The 10,357-nt window shown below is 44.1% G+C and overlaps 1 protein-coding gene across 47 annotated transcripts in view; it reads right to left on the minus strand.

Moving 5' to 3' along the window:
* Positions 1-10,125, minus strand: part of Sorbs1 (sorbin and SH3 domain containing 1) — a 227,839-nt gene extending 217,714 nt beyond the window's left edge. For 10 of the 47 annotated variants that reach the window (XM_087184984.1, XM_087184971.1, XM_087184970.1 and 7 more), the window contains exon 1: positions 9,926-10,049. The gene's annotated coding sequence lies outside the window, so the exon portion shown is untranslated. Of the gene's footprint in view, positions 1-9,393; positions 9,443-9,925 lie in introns of all 47 variants that reach the window. The other 37 variants (XM_087184966.1, XM_087184958.1, XM_087184959.1 and 34 more) reach the window with 13 other exon arrangements.
* Positions 10,126-10,357: the final 232 nt, after the last annotated feature.

Here is a 10,357-nt window from a genome sequence, read left to right on the forward strand (position 1 = left end):
TTCCACAAAGCCAAATCTATCCCTGAAATTTCCACTAGTCCTGGCATGCAAGCTCATAGGTTTGGGAAAACCAAAATAAGTTATGAAGAAGCACTTAAATGGAATTGTTTGGTTCTTTGTTTGTTTGGTTTTTGAGACAGGGTCTCGCTATATAGTTCACACTGGCCTTGAACTCACTATGAAGCCCAGGCTGGCCTCACAGCAGTTCTCCTGCCTCAGCCTTCCAAGTGCTGGGATTACAGGTGTGTGCCACCACCTCCAGCTTAAATGATTTTAGACACTATAAATGCAGGATTCTACTTGTAATTCATTCTCATAGGTGAGACAAATCTGATCTTAACTTGTAACAATGTGAGACCTATTCAACAAGTTCATGATTGCAATCTATGGGGAAAAACAATCTTGTAGTGTCCAGGCTGTGGCTCAAAATTGTCATCTCCACTGACCAACATTTACTACACATCTATATGCCAAGGACTAAGGTAGACACAGAAACTACAAAGACAACTACAATGTATTCTTCATAAAAAGTCTGCAGTCTAGAAAGAGTAACAGATAAAAGGTACAAAGAACTTATTTTGTCTTACATTGTCTTCAGTGTCTTATAAGACACTGAAGTAAATTCAAAAGAAAAGGATATAAACCAAACATAATTGGCTGAAAGTGACACATGCCATAACAGACATATATATACCAAACACTCTACTGGCTGCCTTAAAAGAAATACTGGAAGGATCCTAGCACTGACCCTTGCTCACAGCAGGTGTCCATGGCAGAGAACTGAATTAGACCTTGATCAGCACTTTGTATTAATGCTGAGGAAGCCAACTCCCAGACAGGTTAAGTACTTAGCAATAGGGCTGGAGGTAGCACCTGGGCCTCACCATACCTCATTCCAACAGTCAATGATGCTGTCTCACATGCTCCTCCTATACTGCATGGAGGGAACAGATAAAATCTGCTGCCTGTGATTTTGTCTGTCTCAGAATAAACAATGGATTTATGTTTGTAAGACTGTATTTTTGAGGACTCTCTTGACATGTGATGATTAATTCTATGCATATCATCTTAGACACATGCATTTCAAACATTTCTTGGAAAGATACCCTATATCAGGCACAAGTTTAAGCACTTGGATAAACAGATGAAATAAGTTGCTAATCAAATCAGAGGACTAAACATGATGTTTATCTCTCTCCCAAAATCTCAATTTTAAACCACTGTAGAGGAATTTGTTTCCTAACGGAAAGGAGACAACAGCACACAAGATATGCCAACAAAACTCTGGGAGACAGAGGGCTGATTGTTATGCAGCAGCTGACTTAGGTTCCTGCTATGTTTGTTCTGCTAAGTACAAGTTAGGAAAGAAACCACTAAACAAGTAGCCAACCCATGGCATAGAACCTAGAGAAGGCTCCAGAACTAAAGGCACCAAGAACCCAAAGGTCAGAAGCAAGACAGGGCTACTCTTCGACCAGCTTCCTGAAGGTTGATGCAAGAAACAATCAGACCTAGGTTCCTTCTACAATCTGCTCAACCAGGTGATGTCTCCCCTCAGCCAGCAGAAAGCATAGTCACTGTCCAGGCAGCTCATACCAGACACTCAGGATTCAGACATAGCTGAGGGAGGCAGGAAGAGAGGGGGACAACTATCAGAGGATAGGTTTGAGTGAAAGTCTGCAGAGCAAGCATGGTAATAGCAGCGCCCTTTCCCAAGAAGGCACTCTGAATGCAGAACATTCAGGCTGTTACCCACCTCCCTACTCACCCCCAAGCAAAATTCCCTGCAGGAAAATCCTCTTCAGAAAAGCCTCAGAGAAAAATCTACAAGTACTAATATCTAGGTTTCTCCACTAAAAACAAAAGCTGTTGTCTGCTGGATCACTCTGAAGAAATTAGCGAGCTCCTTCCAAGTCACACAGATGCCCAATGTCCACTCTTAGAATATAGGAGCCAGGAGAATTGTAAAAAAAAAACGAGAGAAACTACACACACCTGTGCTTCCCCAGGGGATTAAACAGCAGTGATTGATATTCTAAATAGGTATCAATCACCTGGGTGGGGGTTCAAGGTCTTAACCCAGCTTCTCCAGGAAATATTCCTGACCCCAACCCTTACTGAAAATCCTTCTATGCTTGCTTCATGACTTGCTTCCTAATTGGACCACCATTACCTAAGTGACTATACTTGTAACCTTACTGGATGTCCATGGCTACCCAACATCGTACCCACATGGGTTTCACCCTATAAAACTTCTCTGTAAAGTGGGGTCCTTGGCTACCTGCTCGGGACCCCTCCTGCCCCTCAGGAGCTTTCCTATCAAATATCTTCCTACTTTAAAAAAAAAAAAAGAATATAGGGGCCCGGGGATTTTGCTCAGTGGTACCACCACCCGCCTTGAAAGCCCAAGGTCCCTAGTTTGATCCCTGGTACCAAAAAAAAAAGAGAGAGAGAGAGAATATAAATGGACACTCAAGGGTCAGCATGTATGGAAGGATGAGTCTAATAGGAAATAGAGTAACCACAGCCAACAAAACAAGGTACTTGGGAGAAATGAAGTGCAGGGAACAGTAAAAGCCACCAAACAAACAAACCAAAACCTAATGTATTTATTGTGCCCATGAAACAAGAAAAGGATGCTATTTGTAAAAGAAAAGGGGGCTTAGAGGTGACTCAGTGGTAAAGCACTTGCATAGTGTGGGGTCCTGGATTCAATCTCCAGCACCAGAAAAAAAAAAAGTAAGAAAAAGAAGAGAAAGCAAACTTTCAAAGAATTAGGGAACTTTTAGAAAATGCATGCGTGCATGTACGTATGTATTATGTATGTAAGAACATGAAAGCAAAAACAAAAAAGTGAAAAGGGTTGAAGGTAAAGCTGAAGATACCTCTCACAAAAGAAAAACTGGTAAAATGGAAAACAGGAAATAAAAGACTTTAAAATTATAAACTCAATCTATGAAACCCAATAGTCAACTAATAGGACTGCTAAAGACAAAACACAGGAAACACAGAAAAGGAAAACCAAAATCATGGAACAAATTCTGCAACCAGATCATGAGAAGAATTAAGTTCATGAACCGAGGTACCACTGTATAAAAAAATTTCCCAAAACTGAAGGATGCTAGTTCTCAGATTAAAAGAGCATACTAAAGACAATTTTAAAGCAAGGAAATTTCAACTATAAGGAAAGAGAAAAGAGCCTAAAAACTTTCAGTCATAAAACAAGTTACTCAGAAATGATCAAAAATCAGAACGATATCCAAATTTTTGACATCAGCATTGTAACTTAGAGCACAGTGGAGCTATATCTCCCAAAATTTGAAGGAAAATAGCTTCCAACTCAAAATTCTAGATGAGTCAAACCGTCAATCAAGTATGGTCAAAGAACAAGAGCATAAAGTATTCAAGTTTTAAGTGATCAACTTCCACAGACTCTCAGAAACTCTTGGAGGAATATGACAAGAAAACAAGAGGGTCCCAAGGTAAGGGAATTCTTGGCATGCATCATGCCACACACCTAGACTGACAAAATAAAACAAATACATGTTATATAACAGAGATGTTTTCTAATGCTGTCAGAGACTTGAAGAATTAATAATAAGTATATAGAAATCTAATTTGAAAAACTAAGGCTATTATTAACTCTAAAAACTATACAAGAAAGGAAATATCATCATAGCACTCTAAATGGCTTAGCCATAAACATTATTTGTATAGTCAAAATAGGTATCTTATGTCAATGTAACCAAAAACTGTGATATAACCATAGAAAAGATGAAGAAGGAAAGAAGGCATGGGAGGGAGGGGAAAGTAACTTGTAAATATGATAGTAAATTAGAAGAGAAAGCTAAAAGGGTTAGAAGTGACTGTGGTAGACAGGATAATGGCCCTTCAAAGATACCCATATTCTAACCTCTAAACCAAAGAACATGGAAGGTTACATGGCAAAGGAGAATTAATGCTGCTAATCAACTGATTTTAAAGCAGGGAAACACTGAGATTGTCCAAGGTAATCACAAGGATCCTTAAAGATGGAAGAGGGAAAAGAAGGGAGTCAGATGAAAACATGCCTATAGAAGAAGGTCAGAGTGATGCAGCTGGAGGACTCAACTAGCTGTTGCTGGCTTTAAAAATGAAAGAAAAAGACCCTAAGGTAAAAATGCCAGCAGCCTCTACATGCTGGAATAAGCAAGAAAACTCTTCCTAAAAGGAATCCAGCCTTGTTCACACCTTAATTTTAGCCCAGTGAGACTTCCAGGCTCCTAACCTATGTACTGTAATATAGATCTAGGTTGCTTTAGGTCACTAAATTTGTGGAACTTTGTCCCTATAGCATCAGAAAATCATAGTCAGTGACTGGCTCTAAGGAATGGGTCATCAAGTGGAGGATGACAAAAGACTTCTTTGTAAGTCTTTATATTTTTCTTGTAGCATTTTTTGACTTTTAAAACCATATAAATGCACTTCTTTCAGATGTGAGGGAAGCCTGAAAGAAAAAGTAGGAGCCAGGTAGGAAATGGAGGGAAGAGCCTCTGATGAAGGAACAAGTTAGTATGGGGACAGCCTGGCCTTTTGGAACATGAACGACCCAGCAGATTAGACTGGAGAGGTAGTTCTAAACCCCAGGAGATCTGAGACTGCCCAGTAGATCTGACGCATGTTCTACTCATGGTTTCTCTGAGTGGAGTATGGACAGATGTGCATACTTAGGGAGGGCTCAAGATAAACACATTTTCCTGGACAGCAGAGCTATTTAAATACTTTTATTCTAAAAGTAGTAAGGACATATTATAGAGTTGAATACAAAACTCACATGGATTTCTAATATAAAAACTGGAGAATGTGAGGTGCTTTCTCATTATGAAACCCACTTTAAATACAAAACTAATTGCTGACCACTGAGCATCAAGACTAAATCTTCTATCAGTTCTCAGGCTTTTGGCTAAGATCAAGTAAAGACTAAATCTTCTCTGTAATTAATGAGGGTCAGAAAAAAAATTATGAAACTATATAGTATACAAACATCAAAGCATCTGGAATTTTATACCAGTAACCTGTTAGTGGTTGCCCACCCTCCCAGGACCCAAGGGGTCCCTACCCAACAGTAAGTTAACAAGCATCTCATTCTTTTCTAAAGGTATCTGGGTCCTGAAACAGCCAGCTGGCTTAGCATAGACTGAAGAAACAGAGAAAACTCATCATGGTAAATTCTTCCTGCCTGTCCTCTCCTGGCTATAGCCTACCAGCCTCCCCCACTATAAGCATTACCAGAATCACTGACAAGAGCACCACTGTCACCATAAATGCACCCAAACATTTATAGTACAGGCCTTGTAGGGGAACAAATTGAAGACACTCCTTCCATGGAAGGAAGTCAAGAAATAGGGCACATCTCTTGGGAGAGAATGTCCCTTGTGGTTCATAATACAAGTGTGGAAACCTTCTCTATTGTTATAGTTGATTTTGTTTTTAAAACAATAACCACAAGACAGAGACCTGAAATTTTTTCTCTATAAAGAGTCACACTGACCATAGAAAAGGGGGCAAGGGGATCAATGGAAGACCACACAGAAGTACAAAGCAGTTTAATTGGGTTTTTGTCTGTTTTGTGTGTAAAATGCATACACATTCAAAAAAGTCTAAACTCAACTGACTTAAGAACAAAGAACAAGGGCCGGGAATTTAGCTCAGTGGCACCATGCCTTCCTCACAAGCGCAAGGTCCTGAGGGTACCTACCAATCCCTGGTACCAAAAAATAAAAGAGAACAAAGAACATGAAATTGTAATGATATATCAAAACAAAGCTATATTATTGACAGTAAAGGAAGCATGCGGGAGGAAAGCAAAGAGAAAGATACAAAGGCGAGGGTGAGGATGGACACAGGAGGGAGGTGTAGAAAAGAATGGGTGAGGGCTGGGGATTTAGCTTAGTGGTTCCGGCACCTGTCTTGCAAGCAGAAGGTCCCGAGTTTGATCCCCGGTACCAAAAAAAAAAAGAATGGGTGATAACAAGGCACAGGGCCACACAAAATGCCTAACCATACCAAAAAAAAAAACAATGTGGAAAGATCCACAAAGACATGTCCTAGGGCCTACAGAGCTGGCCAAAGGAAATTACACAGTTGATGGCCAGCTGTTGGCTTGAGCCATAGACTTCAAAGTATTATCACCTTTTATCCTTGCCTTTATGTGCCGGTTAACCACTGTTCTCAGCTCTTTAATTGCTCACTGAACATTCTGAGTCTTAGCTCAGATTGAAGCCAGAATCTCCCCCAGATGATCTATAGTTTCGTGAATAAGTCATCTACAAGATTCTCCCCTGAAAAGGGAATACATGAAATGCTGTCTTGTAAACATACAACCATACAAAGGTACAATGAAAATCAGAGAAAATACTGCTTTCATTTAAAAAAAAAAAAAAAAAAAAAAAAAACATGGACAACTTTTTGATTTTACATTAAAAAAAAGAACAAAAAACAGACTTCAGCAGAACCAGGCCCCATCTCAAGCATTTGGTAACATCACCACCAGCACATCTGACTTCATATGTTGAAGTTCTAAAAGGCTCAGTAAAACTAAAGGCCTCATTTGCCCCAACTAAGCACCCTCCACTACACTCTGCAGTCTGAGGGTCAGAGATATCCCAAGGGGATTCCAAGTCAAGCTCAGCTGGGGCTGGACTCCCCATTCATCCCTGCCCCCACCCACGCACCCTTGTCCAAGCCAAGCCACTCTTTACTTCACTCCAAGGGCACAGAAATGCTCTGCCCCTTTCCCAGCTAATAGAGCCCCTTTTTCAAGCTTCATCCCGTTCTCCTCCCAGCTTGGCTCCAGAGTCTTCCCTTTCCCCATAGGACTTGCCCCCAACCTCCTCTCTTCTCTTGTTTGTTTCTCCAGCCTCCCTCTCCCTGTTCCTATTTCCTCTTCACTTTTTCTCCTCATCATCTTAGATTCCTCTCTCAGAAGAAAAGGGAGGGCCTTAACCAACATGTCTAGAACACGGGATCCAGAATCTATTCCCCTGGGTTCCTTCACTATCTCTGCATCTTTCTAGCTGTATGACCTCAGACAAATGGCCAAACTTCCCAACCCTTCAAATTCCTCAGTGAGTGGGGCTGAACAGGTCAATCGCAGAGGCCTCTTCCAATTCCTAGGTTCTCAATATCTCAATGATCACCTATACAGTCATAAATAAAATGGTAACTTACACAAACACTGAGACAGAATGAATTCTCGAAACTCCCTTTCCTCGGTCATCTGTCATCCCACCCTGATCTCCCAAAGACAACCTCATTCTATACCCCTCATTCTGGACCATCCTACCACTGAATTATTTACATACAGTAAAACTTCACAAATCACACCAATCAAGAAAAAGATAAATTTGAAACCAATAGTAGCCTGAGTCCTAGAATTCTTCTTTCATGCCATTGCTCAATACTGTGAATTTAACATCAAGTTAGCAAACAGAAAGAATGTAAAAATGCCATCGCAAATTGTATTTGTGAATGTAAGAGGAGAAGAGCTATTGAGAACCCTAGAATATCTTACGTCCTAAAGCCTTCTAGTTTACCAACAAGGACACAGGCCCAGAGGTAGAAGCCACTATCCCAAAGCCCAGGTAAGACTGGTGGCCAGGAGCAAAGACAAACTATCCTGCCTCTGGTCCAGAACTTTCCCACCAATGCTTTGTGAGACCACCTGTCCCAATTTCACACCTAAACTGCTCATGAGTGCCCTCCTCAGCAAACCTAATTCCATGTCCAAGGAAGGGTACAGAGAGCTGAGTTAGGATAACCAAGTGATTACTGATGCTACACAATAAAAGCTTTCTGTCCTGGGCCCTGTCCTTTCATTCTCTACAAAGAAAACTCACAGTCTGCTATCTGTACTGAACTCTATTTTGGAGAGGGGGAAAAAGGGGGAAAGCTGAACAGTTCTTTGTTCTACCAGTAAGAAGCACTTTCTTGTCCTTTCCCATGTCTATAACCCACCCCCAGATATTCCCGATCTCTTTTAAAAGTATACAGAAACTCTTCAACTACAATAAATACAAACAGGTAAGAGGAAGAAAGGGCCAATAGGGGTTGGCATAGTATGAAGATGATGATGAACTCCCATCTCTTCACCCCATAGTTGTTAATTCCCTGCAGGAAAGTCACCAGAGCCAGTTGTCACAGGTCCTTCAGCTGACAAGTTTTCCAGATGTCTGCAGCATCTGGAAAACTCTTTCCTGACCTTCTATTCCAACAGTGCCCAGGAGGTGCCAAAAGATTAGCCCTTCCCTCTTTGGCCCCCTCAGGCTGAGAGGGACAGCCTCAGGGCTTGGCTAGCTAGGAGCTATTTAAAGCTACATCAGGAGAGTGGGGCAGAAAATCGCTGGCAGTATCCTTCTCCTCCACCACCCCTCCCCCTCACAGCCAACACACACACACACACACACACACACACACACACACGCACACCTGACTCTGTAGATAACCATCTACCTCATCCAAGTCTCTGAAGGCTGAAGCTGTGAAGCCCTCAAATATTCACCATGTGTTTTCTGTCACTGACACTGTTGTCTCTCTCTGCTACTCAGCCCACCTTTAATCCACCACCCCCTTTCAGTCACTACCAGAGTAGAGACAGGCAAGCCATCCTTGGCTTGAGAGGAAATGAAGGCACACAGGAGTGGGGTAGGGATGGAATCAGAGGCCTGACATGCCAAATAGGTTCCATGAGTGTCTAAATGAACCTCCCTCCAACTGACAGTGAAATCAATTTGAGCAATTTCAATAGGTCGGCCCTATGACAAGGGGAACATCCCAGTGACGTGTTTAAAACAAAAAACCAAAGCCTGAGCCAGAACATGCTGGGAAAAACCCGGCAACTAGATAATATGGGCCACCCTCAGTGGGATTCCTTCTGCTTTTATTTAGCAATGTGTAACAGCATAATAAATTCTGGCTGCCCAAGGAAGCATGCACTGGTGAATTTCAAAGCCATCTTACGACAGCAGATGCGGGGTGTGTGTGTGTGTGTGTGTGTGTGTGTGTGTGTGCAGAATTCGATAGCACATTCTCCCAGGAAAGGCACATAATGACTTCAAGCCTCTTCCTCCCTCTATCTTGAATGTCACTACCGCTTATCAAAGAAGCCACGTTGGAGCAGCAAGGTGGGAGCCAGAGATGCCTAGGGAATTCGGAGAAAGGAATTGCTTTCTGTCCCTCTCGGTGACAAGCAGCCTTAGCAAGATGCTGTCAGCCACTCGGCGGGATGAAGGGGCATGGGCGAGATGGGCAGCCACGGGGTCCCCGGATACACACACACACACCGACGCGTCCTTGCGTCCCCGCAACCGCCCACTGCTCCAGGATAGGGGAAGAGGTGCTGATAAATGAACACACCTGAGATGCCTCCATCCTGCCGATCGCTCCCTCCTTCTTCCTCTGGCTGCTGCAGAAGAGGCCCCGGTAGTTTCACTTTACAGCACAAACCCACCCGGGCTTTCATGCCTTCTCCACCCACCCATATCGCAGCCAGCCCGAAGCGGGCGGACATGCTCTACTGTCAGAGGCCAGGATAGCACTGCCCCCCACCTACCAAAAAAAAAGAAAAGAAAGGAAAGAAACCTGGAACCTCCCCCCAACCCCCAGATCCCCTGCATCCTAGCAAACTTTCCTTCAAAGACTAGAAATCCACCGGGCGGGCAGGGCGCACAGCTCGGCCGCGGGGCACCACGGCGGTCGCCCTGACCACAGGGCGATGCTCTGGGGGAGGGGTTCCCCCAAGTCCCTCCAACAGCTGGCCCTTTAAAAGCACCTCCTCCGAGCGCGGAACAAAGGCGCCGCCCGCGGGGGTCAGGCAGGCGCATACACCCGGCGTCTCGGCGGAGCGGACGAGTGCGGCCGGCAGGGAGGGCGGCGCAGGCGGGCTTACCTTGCGGTTGGCCGGGAGGACCCGCTGCGCGCGTCCAGCCCCACTCTCACTACACGCTGCAGTTGGCCCCGCTCTGTTTTTCTGGGACTCGGCGCTGACTTCACCGACACTCCGCGGCCGGCCAATGGGCTACTGCGCCCGGCCCCTCATTAGCATACCTCTGGAACCCTCCACTCTGGCAGCGCCTAGCGGGTGGGGCGGGGCCGGCCGTGACAGGAAGGAGAGTGTGCACCAATAGGAGGCAAGGAAGCTCCGGCGGCCTTGGAACCGGGTCGCGGGCCCGCGGAGCTCCCTTGATAACGCGCGCGTTCTCCTTCCCAGTAACCCTTTAGGTCCCGGAAGGGCCGCTCTCGGGTCAGCCTCCACTTCAAGTCTTTCATAGAGGTCGCCCAAGGGACGCTTGGAAGGAACCTTAGACATGAAATACCAGCT

This window comes from Heterocephalus glaber, unplaced genomic scaffold, assembly GCF_053883595.1.
Source record: "Heterocephalus glaber isolate CG9 unplaced genomic scaffold, H.glaber_assembly_v1.0 deba00001497, whole genome shotgun sequence".
NCBI classification, from domain to species: Eukaryota; Metazoa; Chordata; class Mammalia; order Rodentia; family Bathyergidae; genus Heterocephalus; species Heterocephalus glaber.